The 17978-nt window shown below is 57.6% G+C and overlaps 2 gene segments (V, D, J or C); both read left to right on the top strand.

The window, feature by feature from the left end:
• Positions 1-15241: 15241 nt before the first annotated feature.
• LOC311198161 (Ig lambda chain V-1 region-like) lies at positions 15242-15780 on the top strand. The segment is given in 2 exons: positions 15242-15287; positions 15422-15780.
• A 1269-nt stretch (positions 15781-17049) lies between these two features.
• LOC311198160 (Ig lambda chain V-1 region-like) lies at positions 17050-17590 on the top strand. The segment is given in 2 exons: positions 17050-17095; positions 17229-17590.
• Positions 17591-17978: the final 388 nt, after the last annotated feature.

Below are 17978 nucleotides of genomic sequence, written 5' to 3'. Positions count from 1 at the left end.
ATTCTGTGCACCACCACAATTCAGATTCACAATGAAGGAAATACTCCATCAACCCTGTCACGTTCCTTGAACTACCACGGCTGCCTCAAGGATGCTGGGTCATGTTCCAAGAGAACTAACACGACAGGCTCACACAAGAGAGTGTTTTATTCAAGCAGCAGACACACAGGTTCTTTGGATGGCTGGTGATAAATTCACTGTCTGCAAAACATTAGTAACTACTACAGGTCTCAACTCCTAACGCGTTAGAAGGTGTACAGTAACTCTGTAGAGATTTCTAAGTTCCCTGTGGAGGCACTTGGTGTGACCAAGTGTTTGAATCTTACCCAAAGGCATCCTGATGGGGGGGAAGAGAGGCCCAGCCTGTTGGCTGGTCCCAGGGATTAGGGTGAGGCACAAGGGTGTCTTCCCTGACACATCTTGGATTTTAGGCTTTCTATGCCATTTCTTATCTTTAAGGTGGAGCTTGAGGGACTCTACTCATACATACCTTTATTGGGATTGGTGTAAAATTCTCTTGCCTCGTGTTTAAAGGTACAAATTAACAGAGTATGCTCAGAGACGGGTGGTTGCACCTTGGAGGTGGGTAGCTGTTGAGATGGATTTGTGTTTTGGTATTATGATGACATTCTAATTCACCAAAAGGACAGCATTTTGTCAAATTCAAGACAGGTCGTGGGCCAGGGACAGCAGGGGTGCAACTTACCAGTTCCATCTTAACCCTCAAGCTCCAGGTTACCACAGAGTTTGGCTGCAATGTCTCCACTTTGCTCCATCCAGCGTGTAGCTGTCTCAGGATCAGTGCATGAAGCTCCCCTGATGTTATTAACCTTCAAGATTGCCTTGGAATTTATTATGATGATGGATGTTTAGGAACTTTATGGCTGAGCGTGTGCCTGGCATCTTAGCTGCTTGTCACCCTGGGATGTTCTGTAAATGCTGAGCCTTTTGAAATAGGGTTTAACTTTTTAAGTTGCCATTACCTCCAGTCATGATCTCACAGAGGCATGGCACTACCATGTCCCCAGCCCCGTGCTCCTACAGCCTCAGTTGCTCTCTGATGAGATGCTCTGGTCTGGGCAGTGTTCTGCTCCCCCACAGTGTGCCCACACCCAGACCAGTGTCCTTCTCCAGCTCATGAATCCATGCTAACTACTCCTCATAACCTTCTTTTATTCCAATTGCTTGGAGATGGCATCCACAACAAGCTGTTCCATCACCTTTCCAGGGACAGGGGTGAGCCTGACAGTCCTGTAGTTACTTGGATGCTCCTTCTTGCCCTTTTTGAAGACTGGAGTGACATTGGCTATCCTCCGGTCTTCAGGCACTTCTCCTGTTCTCCAAGACCTGTTGAAGGTGATAGAGAGTGGCTCAGAAATCACCCAAGACATGACCCCTGCCTTCTCCCCTCTCTCCCTCTCTGGGTTCACCGGTCCAGGCAGTGCTGACTCAGCCGTTCTCGGTGTCCAAAAACCCAGGAGAAACCGTCCAGATCACCTGCTCTGGGCTTCACAGCAGCAGCTATGAAGTGGGCTGGTTCCAGCAGAAGGTCCCTGGCACTGCCCCTGTCACTGTGATCTATAGCAATGATGAGAGACCCTCGGGCATCCCTTCGCGATTCTCTGGCTCCAAGTCAGAATCCTGGTTTGGCTCCACGGGCACGTTAACCATCACTGGGGTCCAAGCCGAGGACGAGGCCGTCTATTACTGTGGTGCCCAGTGCTGGGCAGTGTCCAGGTGCCCACAGGGTGGCTGGGGTCGGGCTCTGGGTGACCATCACTCTCTGCCATGTCGGGGGGGCCACAGTCCTGATGGTGCTGCTGGGGATGTGGCAGTGACTGGTAGGGCCTGCCTTTGGGGTGGCTGGTCGCTCCCACCCTCAAAATGTCTTATTCTGTGTCCCAGAGAAGCTGGCAGACACCCTGCCACCATCTCTGCGTGTGTGTCTGGCCTCCGGGCTCCCTGACAGTTCAGGGCTGATGGCCACCCTCATCTGGTGACAGCAACTGTGCCGAAGGCCCCGTGTCTGTGTGAGAGGCTCTCCCCTGCAAGCACAGGGTGTCTTGAGCAGGGTCCCACCATGCAGAGGCCCAGAAGGATGTGGCAAGGGCAGCTGGAGCCCCGGGACTTGGTGGAAGCCGTGGTGGGGGTGAGGCACAGCATGGGCAGAGTGCTGTGCTGGGTTTTGCTCTCACTTCCTCCAGCTGTGTCCCTGAGGGCCTCCTTGTCCCCACACGGTGTCAGTGTGGCCCCGCAGCACAGTCCTGATGTTCCTAGTGCAGCCAGGAGGCAAGGGGGCTGGGGACAGCCAGGTACCAGTGCGTAGTGCCCTTGTGTGGGGTGAGTCCTCACAGATCCCTCTGGAGCCAGTTGTGGCCTGTGCTGTGGCAGAGGGGCTGCCCCTGGATGGACAAGTCTGAGAGGACGATGTGTGTGCTCGATTGGCATGAGCTGCAGCCTGAGTCTGTCTGTAGATGCCGGGAGGCTGCTGGAGAACCCCAGCTCACTTTGCAGTTTCAGGAACTGGGGGCTTGTGTTTCCTTATTGCTGGGTAGCCTTGAAACTCCTGGTCTTCATGTGGTTCCAGTACCCTTCGGAATGCCAGCTCTCTGCTCTGTAGCTCTCTTGTGGCACTTAGCAGAGGTAGAGTTGGGGCACCCTGGTTTGGAGCAGGACCTGATCTACCCAACTCCTCTGCTGCTGCTGCTGGGTAACATGAGGATAGCATGGCCACCCAGGGACCATCAAGTGCTGAGCAGAGTTGGGTGCTCCAGAGCAGGTGGATCATAGAACCACAGAATGTGTGGGGTTGGAAGGGAACTTCAAAGGTCATCTAGTCCAACCCCCTGCAGAAAGCAGGGACATCTTCACTGGATCAGTTTCTCAGAGTCCCATCAAGCCTGACCTTGAGTTATCTCCAGGGATGGGGCCTCCATCACCTCTCTGGGCAACCGGTGCCAGTGATCTACCATCCTCACATTGAAGATTTTTTTCTGAATATCCAACCTAAATCTCCCCTTTTCTAGTTCAAAACCATCACCCCTCATCCTAGTGCTACATGTCCTCGTGAACAGTTCATCCCCAGCTTTCCTACAGGCACCTTTCAGGTGTTGAAAGGCCACTATCAGGTCCCCCCAGAGCCTTCTCTTCTCAGGCTGAGAGAGTTGGGCTTGTCCAGCCTTATCTTCACAGGAGAGGTGCTCCAGCCCTTTCATCATTGTTGTGGCCCTCCTGTGGATACGCCCCAACAGGTCCATGTCCTTCTTGTGCTGAGGGCTCCAAAGCTGGATGTAGTATTCCAGGTGAAGTCAGAGCAGAGGGGCAGAATCCCTTCTCCCGATCTGCTGGCCACACTGGATACAGCCCAAGATGTGATTTGCCTTCTGGGCTGCAGACACACATTGGTGCCTCATGTCCAGCTTTGCATCCACAAATCCTTTCCTCAGGGCTGCTTTCCAGCACATCATCTCCTGACCTGTATGGATAATGGGAGTTGTCCTGACCCAGGTGCAGGACTCTGCCCTTGGCTTTGTTGAACCTCATGAGGTTCACCTGGGTCCACTCCACCAGCTCATCCAGATCCCTCTTGACGGCATCCTGTCCCTCCAGCACATTAATCTCATTGCCCAGCTTGCTGTCCTCAGCAAGTTTGCACTCAATCCCACTGTCATTAATAAAGATGATGATGATAATAATGAATAAAGATACTAAGCAGCACCAGTCTGAGCACAGACCCCTGAGGAACACCGCTTGTCACCGTATTCCATCTGGACATTGAGCCATTGACCACCCTCTGGATGTGACCATCCAGCCAATTCCTTATCCACTGAACACTCCACCCATCGAATCCGTATCTCTCCGACTTAGAGAAGGGTGTTGTGGGGCACCATGTCAAAGGCCTTGCAGAAATCCAGATAGTTGACATCCATAGCTCTGTCCTTGTCTACTGATGCAGATACTCCACTGTAGAAAGGTGCTAGATTGGTCAGGCAGGACTCACCCCTAGTGAAGCCATGCTGGCTGTCTCGAATTGCCTCCCTGTCCTCCATGTGCCTCAGCGTAGCTTCTAGGAGGATCTGTTCCATGATCTTCCCAGGCACAGAGGGGAGGCTGACAGGTCAGCAGTTCCCAGGGTCCTCCTTCCTACCCTTCTGAAAAATGGCCATGATGGTTCCTCTCTTCCAGTCACGAGGCACCACTGCACGTGACCACCATGACTTTTCAAATATCCTGGAGAGTGGGTGGCAACTACATCAGAACTCTGGGATGCATCTCTTCAGGTCCCATGGACTCGTGTACATTCAGGTTCCTCAGATGGTCACGAACCTTATCTTCACTTACAGTGGGAAGGACTCTGTCTCCCTGGTGCCCGTCTTGTGGGCCATCAATGTGAGAGTGGTGAGGAGAGAGGTCGCCAGTGAAGACTGAGGCAAAATTGTTGTTGAAAACCTGCGCCTGTCCTTGTCTGTTGTTACCAGTTCAGTATTGTTGCTCATCGGGGAGGGTATGCCTTCTGTCCCCTTCCTTTTCAGGTTTATACCCCTGTGGAAGCCCTTCTTGTTTTTCTTGGCACCCCTTGCCAAGTTCAGATACAGCTGTGATGTCCATATGCCGAGGTGGGGCTGTCCCCTGCCCTGTGCACCGCAGATCCTGGTGCAGTAAGGCCGCTGTCCTGGGCAGGGACAGGTATGGGGTGGGCACTGGCTGAGCTCAGAGCTCAGCAGCCATGCTGGGGAGAGAACAGGTACTTGAGGAGCCAGCAGCCCAGCATGATCTTGGTGCCTTTGGAGGGCCAGACGCATGTTGGAACTGGGCAGGGACTACAGTGGGACATGAGCTGTCAGCACATATGGGGCACTGTGTTTACATGGAGGGGGGATGCCCAGGCAGATGGGTGCTTAAGTAGGAGTAAGGGGCCATGGCACAGTCCCATTGGTGTGGGGATGCTGATGTGATGCAGAGGTGATCCCCGTCTTCTCCCTTCTCTCCCTTTCCAGGTTCCCTGGTCCAGGCAGCACTGACTCAGCCGGCCTCGGTGTCCAAAAACGTGTGGGAAACCGTCCAGATCACCTGCTCTGGGCTTAGCAGCGCCAGCTATTATTATGTTGGTTGGTACCAGCAGAAGGTCCCTGGCACTGGCCCTGTCACTGTGATCTATAGCAGCGACAAGAGACCCTCGGGCATCCCTTCGCGATTCTCTGGCTCCAAGTCCGGCACCACGGGCACGTTAACCATCACTGGGGTCCAAGCCGAGGACGAGGCCGTCTATTACTGTGGTGGCGGGGACAGCAGTGGTAATGGTGTAACTGTGCTCCCTTCCAGATCCTCCTGTATCTCCAGAGGGGTTAGAAGTGGAGGACTCGTGACTTTGTCCCTCATGGCTGAGCAGGGCTGCTGTGCTGGAGCAGGTTCCTGTCCCCATCCATGTAGGTGAATGTAGATGTTCTGATGGCACCATGTCATGCTTGAGGTTACTTTGGCCATGGGGGCACTTTGTGTCTGTCCCTGTGGAAGGCAGGACATTTCCATGTCCCCACCCCATGCTCCTACAGCCTCAGTTGCTCTCTGATGGGATGCTTTGGTGTGGGCAGGGTTCTGCTCCCACACAGTGTGCCCACACCCAGACCAGGGTCCTTCTCCAGCTCTGGCAATCCTTGTCCTTGCTTCTGCCAGCTCTTTTCACAGTGGCCCAGGCCTCTGTCCTTGGGCTCTGTGCATGTTGTTCTGGGTCCCTATTTGGCATCAGGACCTTATGGGACAGGGGCCTGTCTCCATCTTCAACAAAGGAAGGTTTGGGCGCATTGGGCACTGGCTGACCTTCATCTTCTCCCCTCTCTCCTGTCCCTCTCCAGGTTCCCTAGTCTCCTCTCCGTTCTCCCCTGTGTTGAGTCTGTTTTGCATATGACAATAACTGGGGAATGATCTCTCCCTCTCAACTCCTAAGCCTCTCAATATATATTTTCTCCCCTGTCTAGCTGAAGAGAGGAGTGACGGAGTGGCTTTGGTGAGTGTTTGGGCTCCAGCCAGGACTAAACCACCACATACAGAAATGCTGGGATGACCCGAGCTGCCAGTGCACACTGTGGGGACATTTCTGTGGAGGGGGTGTGCCTGGGAAGGCAGGTGCTAAAGAATGAGGTGGGGTCCACAGCACAGCACCATTAGCATGGGGCCACAGAGCTGGTGGGATCGCACCATGGCCTGGGCCCCTCTCCCTGTCATCCAGACAGATGCCCGGGTCAGACTCTGGGCACAGAGGTCTCCTCCCTGTCCCACTGCCCGGGGAGGGCTGTGCATGTGGGGCACTGGCTGACCCCCGTCTTCTCCCCTCTCTCCTCTCCCTCTGCAGGTTCCCTGGTCCAGGCAGCGCTGACTCAGCCGGCCTCGGTGTCCAAAAACCTGGGAGAAACCGTCCAGATCACCTGCTCCGGGCTTTACAGCAGCAGCAATGCTGTTGGCTGGTACCAGCAGAAGGTCCCTGGCACTGGCCCTGTCACTGTGATCTATGAGAGCACAAAGAGACCCTCGGGCATCCCTTCGCGATTCTCTGGCTCTGCATCCGGCACCACGGGCACGTTAACCATCACTGGGGTCCAAGCCGAGGACGAGGCCGTCTATTACTGTGGTGGCAAAGACAGCAGCAATAATGGTGACACAGACCAATGGGGAAGTGATACAAAAACCTCTCACCAGCGCGGGGCCCATTCATTGTCTCTGCTGTCCCTGTTTGATGGTGGGGCACATCCCTGCCATGGCCCTGCCCTTGCTGCCCTGTGCTGCAGGTGGCTGTGCCTGGTGTCCTGGCTCTGCCCTCCTATAAAGCCACAGATCTCTGCCAGTCCCCTTTCACTTGGGAAAGCGATGGCTGCTCCTGCCCCTGCCCTGCAGCACCAGGATTCCCCTCATCACTGGTGCCTGCTCCCCACCACCCTTCTGCCTTACCCTGGAGCTGTCGGGAGGGGCTGCAGCTGCTGGTGACGTCTCCCTGTCCAGGAGGTGTGTGGCTGGCACAGCTCTGTGCATGCAGCAGCATGGGAATGTCTCTGGCACCTGTAGCCAAAGGGCTCTGCCTGGAGCCATGCCACATGGAGGGAGAGTGGCCCTGCCAGGCTCTTGCAGAGGCCCTTATGCTGCGGGGACGGTCAAGGCCTGGCCACGGGAGGGGAGGGCTGAGGGGCCACGGCGCTGCAGAGCGGCCGTGCGGCTGGGTGCAGGTGAGGGGTGCCTGGCCACGCTTGGGCAGGGCGTGCCTGCAGCAAGGTCTCTGCCCTGATCCTGAGCATCACTGCGGTGGGTTCAGCCTCATCACAGATAGGAATGGTCATACAGACACCTGGGACAGCGATCCACCCTCTCCAGAAGTAGTTCCTGTCCCCTCTGCATGGCCTTTCCTGTGGGTGTCCTCACTTTCATGCCCCACAGCACTGGAGGAGACTCCGTGTCCGGGAATCACTGTCCCCATCCCAACAAGTTCAGTGTGTCCCCGTCTCGAACCCCACTGACTCTTGCTACTGACCACAATGTTGTGCTGCTGCTGCTAGAGCTGGGTCTGTGCTGGGACTGGTTGTGTTGGGCTCAGTTCCTGGGAAGTGCCTGTGACTGTGTCTGGCTCAATCTGCACCCAACTGTGGAATTCCTTATCCTGGTGCACAGGGAGGGCTGGCAGTGAGGAAAATACTGCCTGACCCCCATCTTCTCTGCTCTCTTTCCAGGTTCCCTGGTCCAGGCAGCACTGACTCAGCCGTTCTCGGTGTCAAAAACCCGGAGTACAGATCTCCTGCTCTGGGCTTAGCAGCGGCAGCTATAACTATGTTGGCTGGTTCCAGCAGAAGGTCCCTGGCACTGGCCCTGTCACTGTGATCTATAACAACGACAAGAGACCCTCGGGCATCCCTTCGCGATTCTCTGGCTCCAAGTCCGGCACCACGGGCACGTTAACCATCACTGGGGTCCAAGCCGAGGACGAGGCCGTCTATTACTGTGGTGGCGGGGACAGCAGTGGTAATGGTGTAACTGTGCTCCCTTCCAGATCCCCCTGTATCTTCAGAGGGGTTAGAAGTGGAGGACTCGTGACTTTGTCCCTCATGGCTGAGCAGGGCTGCTGTGCTGGAGCAGGTTCCTGTCCCCATCCATGTAGGTGAATGTAGATGTTCTCCTGATGACACCATGCCATGCTCGAGCTGACTCTGGGCATGGGGACACTTTGTGTCTGTCCCTTTAAAAGGCAGGACATTTCCATGTCCCCACCCCAAGCTCCTACAGCCTCAGTTGCTCTCTGATGGGGATGCCCTGATGTGGGCAGGGTTCTTCTCCCCCACAGTGTGCTCACATCCAGACCAGGGTCCTTCTTCAGCTCTGGCAATCCTTGTTCTTGCTTCTGCCAGCTCTTTTCACAGTGGCCCAGGGCTCTGTCCTTGGGCTCTGTGCATGTTGTTCTGGGTCCCTGTTTGGCAATCAGGACCTTGTGGGACAAGAGCCTGTTGCCATCTTTAGCCCAGGGAGATCTGTGCACGTGGGGCACTGTCTGACCCCCGTCTTCTCCCCTCTCTCCTCTCCCTCTGCAGGTTCTCTGGTCCAGGCAGCGCTGACTCAGCCGTTCTCGGTGTCCAAAAACCCGGGAGAAACAGTCCAGATCACCTGCTCCGGGGTTAGCAGCAGCAGTGCTGTTGCCTGGTTCCAGCAGAAGGTCCCTGGCACTGCCCCTGTCACTGTGATCTATAACAACGACAAGAGACCCTCGGGCATCCCTTCGCGATTCTCTGGCTCCTTCTCCGGCTCCACAGGCACGTTAACCATCACTGGGGTCCAAGCCGAGGACGAGGCCGTCTATTACTGTGGTGGCCAAGACAGCAGTGGTAATGCTGTGACTGTGCTCCCTTCCAGATCCTCCTGTATCTCCAGAGGGGTTAGAAGTGGAGGACTTGTGACTTTGTCCCTCATGGCTGAGCAGGGCTGCTGTGCTGGAGCAGGTTCCTGTCCCCATCCATGTGGGTGAATGTAGATGTTCTGATTGCACCATGCCATGCTTGAGGTTACTTTGGCCATGGGGGCACTTTGTGTCTGTCCCTGTGGAAGGCAGGGCACTTCAGTCTCCCCACCCCATGCTTCTACACCCTCAGTTGCTCTCTGATGGGGATGCCCTGGTGTGGGCAGGGTTCTGCTCCCACACAGTGTGCCCACACCCAGACCAGGGTCCTTCTCCAGCTCTGGCAATCCTTGTCCTTGCTTCTGCCAGCTATTCTCACAGTGGCCCAGGGCTCTGACCTTGGGCTCTGTGCATGTTGTTGCTCACTGCTGGGCAGTGTCCAGGTGCCCACAGGGTGGCCGGGGTTGGGCTGTGGGTGACCATCACTCTCTGCCGTGTCGGGGGGGACCTCAGTCCTGATGGTGCTGCTGGGGATGTGGCAGTGACACAGCTCTTGGTAGGGCCTGCCTTTGGGGTGGCTGGTCACTCCCACCCTCAAAATGTCTTATTCTGTGTCCCAGAGAAGCTGGCAGACACCCTGCCACCATCTCTGCATGTGTGTCTGGCCTCTGGGCTCCCTGACAGTTCAGGGCTGATGGCCACCCTCATCTGGTGACAGCAACTGTGCCGAAGGCCCCGTGTCTGTGTGAGAGGCTCTCCCCTGCAAGCACAGGGTGTCTTGAGCAGGGTCCCACCATGCAGAGGCCCAGAAGGATGTGGCAAGGGCAGTTGGAGCCCCGGGACTTGGTGGAAGCCGTGGTGGGGGTGAGGCACAGCACGGGCAGAGTGCTGTGCTGGGTTTTGCTCTCACTTCCTCCAGCTGTGTCCCTGAGGACCTCCTTGTCCCCACACGGTGTCAGTGTGGCCCCACAGCACAGTCCTGATGTTCCTAGGGCAGCCAGGAGGCAATGGGGCTGGGGACAGCCAGGTACCAGTGTGTAGTGCCCTTGTGTGGGGTGAGTCCTCGCAGATCCCTCTGGAGCCTGCTGTGCCTCTCCTGGCTGAATGCCTGGGGAACTTTGGCGTGGGCTGCCCCAGGTGCCTTTGGTGGCAGAGACGTGTCTGGAGTGGGACCCGGCCTCAGGGACAGGAGCTGCCATTAGATTTTGGGGCAAGTTTCCATGGAGGGGCTGTGCCTGGGTGGGCTGGTGCTTAAAAGGAGTCAGGGCGCAGAGCACAGCCCCATCGTCGTGGGGACACAGAGCTGTTGGGATCGCACCATGGCCTGGGCCCCTCTCCTCCTCGTGGTGCTCGTCCACGGCTCAGGTGCCCTGGCCAGACTCGCTGCGCACGGCTGGGACCTCTGGGCACAGGGACCCGGTCCCACTGCCCGGGGAGGGCTGTGCCATGGGGCACTGGCTGACCCCCGTCTTCTCCCCTCTCTCCTCTCCCTCTGCAGGTTCCCTGGTCCAGGCAGCGCTGACTCAGCCGTTCTCAGTGTCCAAAAACCCGGGAGAAACCGTCCAGATCACCTGCTCTGGGCTTGACAGCAGCAGCAGTGGCTATGTTGTCTGGTCCTATCACTGTGATTTATAACAGCAACCAGAGACCCTCGGGCATCCCTTCACGATTCTCTGGCTCCAAGTCAGCATCCTGGTTTGGCTCCACGGGCACGTTAACCATCACTGGGGTCCAAGCCGAGGACGAGGCCGTCTATTACTGTGGTGGCTGGGACGGCAGCAGCAGTGCTGGTGTCTGGTGACAGGGAGGAACAGGAACTGAGCCACAAACATGAAAATCAGACCAAGGTTCACAGCCCTTCTCTCTCCTAACCCAGCAGAGGTGTAGCTGGTGGCTGGGGACCTTTCTGTCTCCTCTGCATGCCCGTGGCTGTCATTTTGCTCCCTTTTGAGTCTCAGAGCACTGGAGGTGACATCAGAGGCCAGACACCCACCACAATCACTCTATCACTCCCTCTTCAGCTGGTCAAGGGAGAAAATATCTACTGACAGCCTCAGCATTTGAGATAAGGCCAGGGAGAGATCATTCTGCAATCAGTGTCATGGGCAGAACAGACTCAGCGTAGAATAAAGGAAGAAAACTCTCTAATTCATTGCACTGCCCTGCACCCCAGTGACACCAGAGTCGGGTGATGAGAAGTGTGACCAGATCTCAAAGTACCTTCCCCCAGCCCTCCCTTGTTAGCCGACTTCACTTCACTCAGGATTTCACTCCCTTCTTCCCCACCCTGCACTGTGGCATTGGGAGGGACAGGGACTGGAGGAATGGGGGTTTTGGTGAGTTCCAAACAAGCTGTTTCCCTTCTTAGGCAGGAGGCAGCATTCCTCACCCCCTTCCCCTGCTGCACCGTGGGGTCCCACCCACAGCAGACAGTCCTCCATGAACTTCTCCAACGTGAGTCCTTTCCCACAGGGCTTCAACTCTTCCCCAGCTGCCCCAGTCTGGGTCACTGCTATGGGTGCAGTGACAAATCACAGTTTGTCTCTCAGGCCCAGACTGCTCCAGCCTGATCTCCACGAGGTCACAAGGCCCCAGCCCCCCAGCAAACTTGCTCCAGTGTGGATCTCTCTCTCTGTTCTCCCTTTCAGTCTCCAGCTGCTGCAGGGGCATCTTTCTCTCTGGCACCTGTTGCGCCTCCTCCCCCCCTTCCCTGTCCTTGGTGCCTGCACAGTGTCTGACTTTTCACTCCCTTCTCTGGGGGCAAAAAGTGGCTGCTTGCATTATTTTTGTCTTAAATTGGATTCCCAAAGGCTCTATAACCATGACTGCCAGGTTCGGCGTTGGTAAGCAGCGGGTCTGGCCTTGAGCCCAGCTGGGGTTTGCTCTGTCAGACCTAGGGAAAGCTTCTGGCTGCTTCTTGCAGAAGAAACCCCTGCAGCTGTTCTCCACCACAACTCTGCCACACAAAACCACAACACCTTGTCATCCACCCCACTGCCTCTCGCTACTGACAACCATGTCCTCCTGCTGCTGCCAGAGCTGGGTCTGTGCTTGGACAGGCTGTTGTGTTAGCAGCAGCTCTCCTTATGCTGTCTGGGACCAGAAGTCCCTGGCAGTGCCCCATCACTGTCGCCTACTACAACAGCAACAAGCCCTTGGACATCCCTCTGCGAGTCTCCAAATCCGCATTTAGCTCCACGGGCACGTTAACCATCACTGGGGCCAAGCCGAGGACGAGGCCGTCTATTACTGTGGTGGCACTGACAGCAACTATGATGGTGACACAGTGCAATGGGGAAGTTTGGAGCCACTGCTTTCCCTCTTGATGGTGGAGCAGGTCCCTGCCATGGCCCTGCATTGTGCTGCAAGTGTCTGTGCCTGGTGTCCCAGTTTTGCCATCTCTTAGAGCCCCCTCTCATTTGGGGAGGAAACAGGACAGGATGGGATGGGATGCAGTGGGATGTTTCCACTGTAAGACACCAATAATGATTATCTCTTCCAGCCAAATAACTGCTTCAGGACAGACCAAAATTGAAAGCCTGTTACCAACACTGACAGGCTTGGGGCAGCTACCACGTCTCCAGAAAGCCAGTTCCAGTTGCTGACTGCCCTCTCAAGTATATGCTGGGATGACCCCAGAAGACCTGCGTCTGCCTCATGCTTCAGGGCCAAGGTTCCCCTGTGCTCCCTGGCTGGGACTCAGGGTCCTGCCAGGTTACTTCCAGCCCAGTGGTGCTAGGACCCCACAGGACATCACCCCAGGTGGCCTCAGCCACGCTGACTCTATATTCCAGGCACCAAGAGGGGAGAATGTGCCTTGGGCTGGGCATCTTGGTCAAAGTTTTGCCTTTATACCCAGGGAAGAGATGTTTCCCTTGGGCACAGCAGCTCCAAGGCTGTGTGCGAGACTTCTGTGGAAAAGCCAGCCAGGCTGGGGACTGCTCTGTCATGTTGCAAGACCCCCCATTGTATTCCAGCATTGGCTATATTCGACCCTCTACCCCTGTGCAAAGCCCCTGGCCAATGTCCTTCCATGGCCCCATGATGGCAAGGGGCTGCCCAATTCACAGACTCGCAGAATCACAGAATCGTAGGGGTAGGATGGGATCTCCAGAGATCATCATGTCCAAATGCCCTGCCACAGCAGGGTCCCGAGGACAGGTCACACAGGGACACATCCAGATGGGTCTAGAATATCCCCAGAGAACGAGACTCGACAACCCCTGGGCAGCCTGTCCCAGGGCTACATAAGCCTCACCATGAAATATTTCTGCATATTGGTGTGGAACTTCCTGTGCTCCAACTTGAAGCCATCGTTCTTTGTCCTGTCTCTGCTCTGTGCTCGCATGGGGAAAAGCCCCATTGCATCTGGAGTGGTGGGGCGGGGCGCGGAGCGGGGAGGGAATTGGGGAGAGGCGCGGGCAGGATCCGGCCTGAGCGCGGGCTCAGATTTGCATGGAGGGGCCGTGCTAGGGTGGGCTGGCACTTAAAAGGGAGTCGGGGTCCAGAGCAAAACCCCATCGTCGTGGGGACACAGAGCTGTTGGGATCGCGCCATGGCCTGGGCCCCTCTCCTCCTCCTGGTGCTCGTCCATGGCTCAGGTGCCCAGGCCAGACTCACTGTGCACGGCTGGGCCCTCTGGGCACAGGGGCCCTGTCCCACTGCCCGGGGAGGGCTGTGCGTGTGGGGCACGGGCTGACCCCCGTCTTCTCCCCTCTCTCCTCTCCCTCTGCAGGTTCCCTGGTCCAGGCAGCGCTGACTCAGCCGTTCTCAGTGTCCAAAAACCCGGGAGAAACCGTCCAGATCACCTGCTCTGGGCTTACCAGCAGCTACAGTGTTGGCTGGTACCAGCAGAAGGTCCCTGGCACTGGCCCTGTCACTGTGATCTATAGCAACGACAAGAGACCCTCGGGCATCCCTCCGCGATTCTCTGGCTCCAAGTCTGGCTCCACAGCCACGTTAACCATCTCTGGGGTCCAAGCCGAGGACGAGGCCATCTATTACTGTGGTGGCTACGACGGCAGCAATGATACACAGTGACACAGACCAATGGGGAAGTGATACAAAAAACTCTCACCATTACAGGGGCCTGTTAGGAGTGTGTAACAGGTGGGTGGTCCCTGGAGGGGCACGTCCCTGCCATGGCGCTGCCTTTGGTTCACTGCACTGCAGGTGGCAGGGCCTGGTGTCCCAGCTCTGTTGTCCCTTAGAGTCCCACGCCCGTGCTGTCCCCTGTCATTAGGGGAAGGGTTGTGCAGAACTTGGGAATCTGTCACATCACCCATGGCCACACCACATATCCCTGAGGTCCATCCGCAGCTGGGACATGGGTCTTGGTGGCACACTGAAATGAGACGCAAACCCCTGTGGCCCCAAGTTTTCTCTGGTGTCGCTTGCTGCTGCTGCTGCTCACGTGGTGGTGGAGCAGCACATGTGCCTGTTGAGGCGGTTTCTGCCACGGGGCACGTGCTCTGCCCCTGCATGTGCCCTCTGTGCTGCCTGCAGGAAGCAGCCCTGCAGCCTGGTCAAGCCTCTGCCCATTGGGCTCCACGTTCCCTGGGCAGCATGGGGAAGTGCAGTGTTGGGGATAGGACGGGGTCATGGATGTGGAGGCATTTCCCATGGGCACTGCAGCTCTTGGGCTGGGCACGAGGCTGCCAAAGGCTGGGATCCCTGTGCCTTGGTTCTGAGCAGCACTGGCCTGTTGGCTGTGAGGGGAGTGGCCGTGCTGCCCCAGCACTGGAACAGTTTGCCCAGTGTCGGCCTCTTGGGATCTTGAGCAGCTCATGGGGAGGCATTGCTGAAGCCCAAGGGATCAGTGCTGGGTGGTACTTGCTGTGCTGGGCAATGGATGCCTGGGAAGAGCAAAGGTCTGGAGTGATGGGCCTGAGCTGGCCGGGGAAGAGCCAGGGCAGAAAAGCAGCAGAGCAAGAACGTGCCTTTTGGGCCTGGGAGACCAATGCTGAAATGGGGGGGGGAGTGCTGGCAGTTGGTGTTGAGCCACCCACATCAGTGGAGGTGCAAGTGCTGCCCCACCCCACCTGCCCCAGGGCCTGCTCTCCCTCACCATTTGGCTCTGCAGCTGCTTGGCACGGCCTGGGAATGGGGGGTCTGTGCTGGTGGGTTTTGGGCTTTAAACTGGGACGTGCCTCTGCTCTGTGCTCACGTGGGGACAAGCCCCGTTGCATCTGGAGTGGTGGGGCGGGGCGCGGAGCGGGGAGGGAATTGGGGAGAGGCGCGGGCAGGATCCGGCCTGAGCGCGGGCTCAGATTTGCATGGAGGGGCCGTGCCTGGGTGGGCTGGTGCTTAAAAGGGAGTCGGGGTCCAGAGCACAACTCCATCGTCGTGGGGACACAGAGCTGTTGGGATCGCACCATGGCCTGGGCCCCTCTCCTCCTCCTGGTGCTCGTCCATGGCTCAGGTGCCCTGGCCAGACTCGCTGCGCACGGCTGGGCCCTCTGGGCACAGGGGCCCTGTCCCACTGCCCGGGGAGGGCTGTGCGTGTGGGGCACTGGCTGACCCCCGTCTTCTCCCCTCTCTCCTCTCCCTCTGCAGGTTCCCTGGTCCAGGCAGCGCTGACTCAGCCGGCCTCGGTGTCCAAAAACCTGGGAGAAACCGTCCAGATCACCTGCTCCGGGGTTAGCAGCAGCTATGTTGGCTGGTACCAGCAGAAGGTCCCTGGCACTGCCCCTGTCACTGTGATCTATGGTAGCACCAACAGACCCTCGGGCATCCCTTCGCGATTCTCTGGCTCCTTCTCCGGCACCACGGGCACGTTAACCATCACTGGGGTCCAAGCCGAGGACGAGGCCGTCTATTACTGTGGTGGCTACGACGGCAGCAATGCTACCACGGTGACACAGACCAATGGGGAAGTGATAGAAAAACCTCTCACCATCACAGGGGCCTGTTAGGAGTCTCTGCTGTTCCTCATTTCATGGTAGGGCACGTCCCTGCCATGGCGCTGCCATTGCTGTCCTGTGTTGCAGGTGGCTGTGCCTGGTGTCCCAGCTCTGTTGTCCCTTAGAGTCTCACACCTGTGCTGTCCCCTGTCATTAGGGGAAGAGTTGTGCAGAACTTGGGAATGTGTCTTACCACCCATGGCCACACCACATATCCCTGAGGTCCATCCGCAGCTGGGACATGGGTCTTGGTGGCACACTGAAATGAGACGCAAACCCCTGTGGCCCCAAGTTTTCTCTGGTGTCGCCTGCTGCTGCTGCTGCTGCTCACGTGGTGGTGGAGCAGCACATGTGCCTGTTGAGGCGGTTTCTGCCACGGGGCACGTGCTCTGCCCCTGCATGTGCCCTCTGTGCTGCCTGCAGGAAGCAGCCCTGCAGCCTGGTCAAGCCTCTGCCCATTGGGCTCCACGTTCCCTGGGCAGCATGGGGAAGTGCAGTGTTGGGGATAGGACGGGGTCATGGATGTGGAGGCATTTCCCATGGGCGCTGCAGCTCTTGGGCTGGGCACGAGGCTGCCAAAGGCTGGGATCCCTGTGCCTTGGCTCTGAGCAGCACTGGCCGGATGGCTGTGAGGGGACTGGCCGTGCTGCCCCAGCACTGGAACAGATTGCCCAGTATCGGCCTCTTGGGATCTCGATCAGCTCATGGGGAGGCACTGCTGAAGCCCAAGGGATCAGTGCTGGGTGGTACTTGCTGTGCTGGGCAATGGATGCCTGGGAAGAGCAAAGGTCTGGAGTGATGGGCCGGGGAAGAGCCAGGGCAGAAAAGCAGCAGAGCAAGAACGTGCCTTTTGGGCCTGGGAGACCAATGCTGAAATGGGGGGGAGTGCTGGCAGTTGGTGTTGAGCCACCCCCGTCAGTGGAGGTGCAAGTGCTGCCCCACCCCACCTGCCCCAGGGCCCGCTCTCCCTCACCATTCGGCTCTGCAGCTGCTTGGCACGGCCTGGGAATGGGGGGTCTGTGCTGGTGGGTTTTGGGCTTTAAACTGGGACGTGCCTCTGATCTGTGCTCACGTGGGGACAAGCCCCATTGCATCTGGAGTGGTGGGGCGGGGCGCGGAGCGGGGAGGGAATTGGGGAGAGGCGCGGGCAGGATCCGGCCTGAGCGCGGGCTCAGATTTGCATGGAGGGGCCGTGCCTGGGTGGGCTGGTGCTTAAAAGGGAGTCGGGGTCCAGAGCACAACTCCATCGTCGTGGGGACACAGAGCTGTTGGGATCGCACCATGGCCTGGGCCCCTCTCCTCCTCCTGGTGCTCGTCCACGGCTCAGGTGCCCTGGCCAGACTCGCTGCGCATGGCTGGGCCCTCTGGGCACAGGGGCCCTGTCCCACTGCCCGGGGAGGGCTGTGCCATGGGGCACTGGCTGATCCCCGTCTTCTCCCCTCTCTCCTCTCCCTCTGCAGGTTCCCTGGTCCAGGCAGCACTGACTCAGCCATTCTCAGTGTCCAAAAACCCGGGAGAAACCGTCCAGATCACCTGCTCTGGGCTTACCAGCAGCAGCGGTGTTGGTTGGTACCAGCAGAAGGTCCCTGGCACTGCCCCTGTCACTGTGATCTATCAGAATGACAAGAGACCCTCAGGCATCCCTTCGCGATTCTCTGGCTCCAAGTCTGGCTCCACTGGCACGTTAACCATCTCTGGGGTCCAAGCGGAGGACGAGGCCGTCTATTACTGTGGTGGCTACGACAGCAGCAGTGCTACCACGGTGACACAGACCAAAGGGGAAGTGATACAAAAACCTCCTGCCATCACTGGGGCTAGTTAGGAGTCTCTGTTGTCCCCGTTTGATAGTGGGCCATAGCCCTGATGTGGCCCTGCCATTTCTCATTATGCTGCAGGTGGCTGTGCCTGGTGTTCCAGCTCTCCTGTCCCTTAGAGTATCACCTCTGTGCTGTTCCCTGTCATTTGGGGAAGGGTTGTGCAGCACTTGGGAGTGTGTCATATCACCCATGGCCACATCACCCCTCCTCGGGTCTGGGGTCCAAGCACAGGCAGAGGCTGTGCCAGCTGGGACATGGTGGCACTTTGAAGTGAGACACAAACCACTGTGGCCCCAAGTTTTCTCTGGTGTCGCCTGCTGCTGCTGCTGCTCACATGTGGTGGTGGAGCAGCACACGTGCCTGTTGAGGCGGTTTCTGCCACGGGGCACGTGC

The sequence above is a fragment of the Gallinula chloropus genome, assembly GCF_964237585.1.
Source record: "Gallinula chloropus genome assembly, chromosome: 17".
NCBI lineage: Eukaryota > Metazoa > Chordata > Aves > Gruiformes > Rallidae > Gallinula > Gallinula chloropus.
Note: the sequence above shows the minus strand (reverse complement) of the source record. Positions and strands in the feature narration are given on the sequence as shown.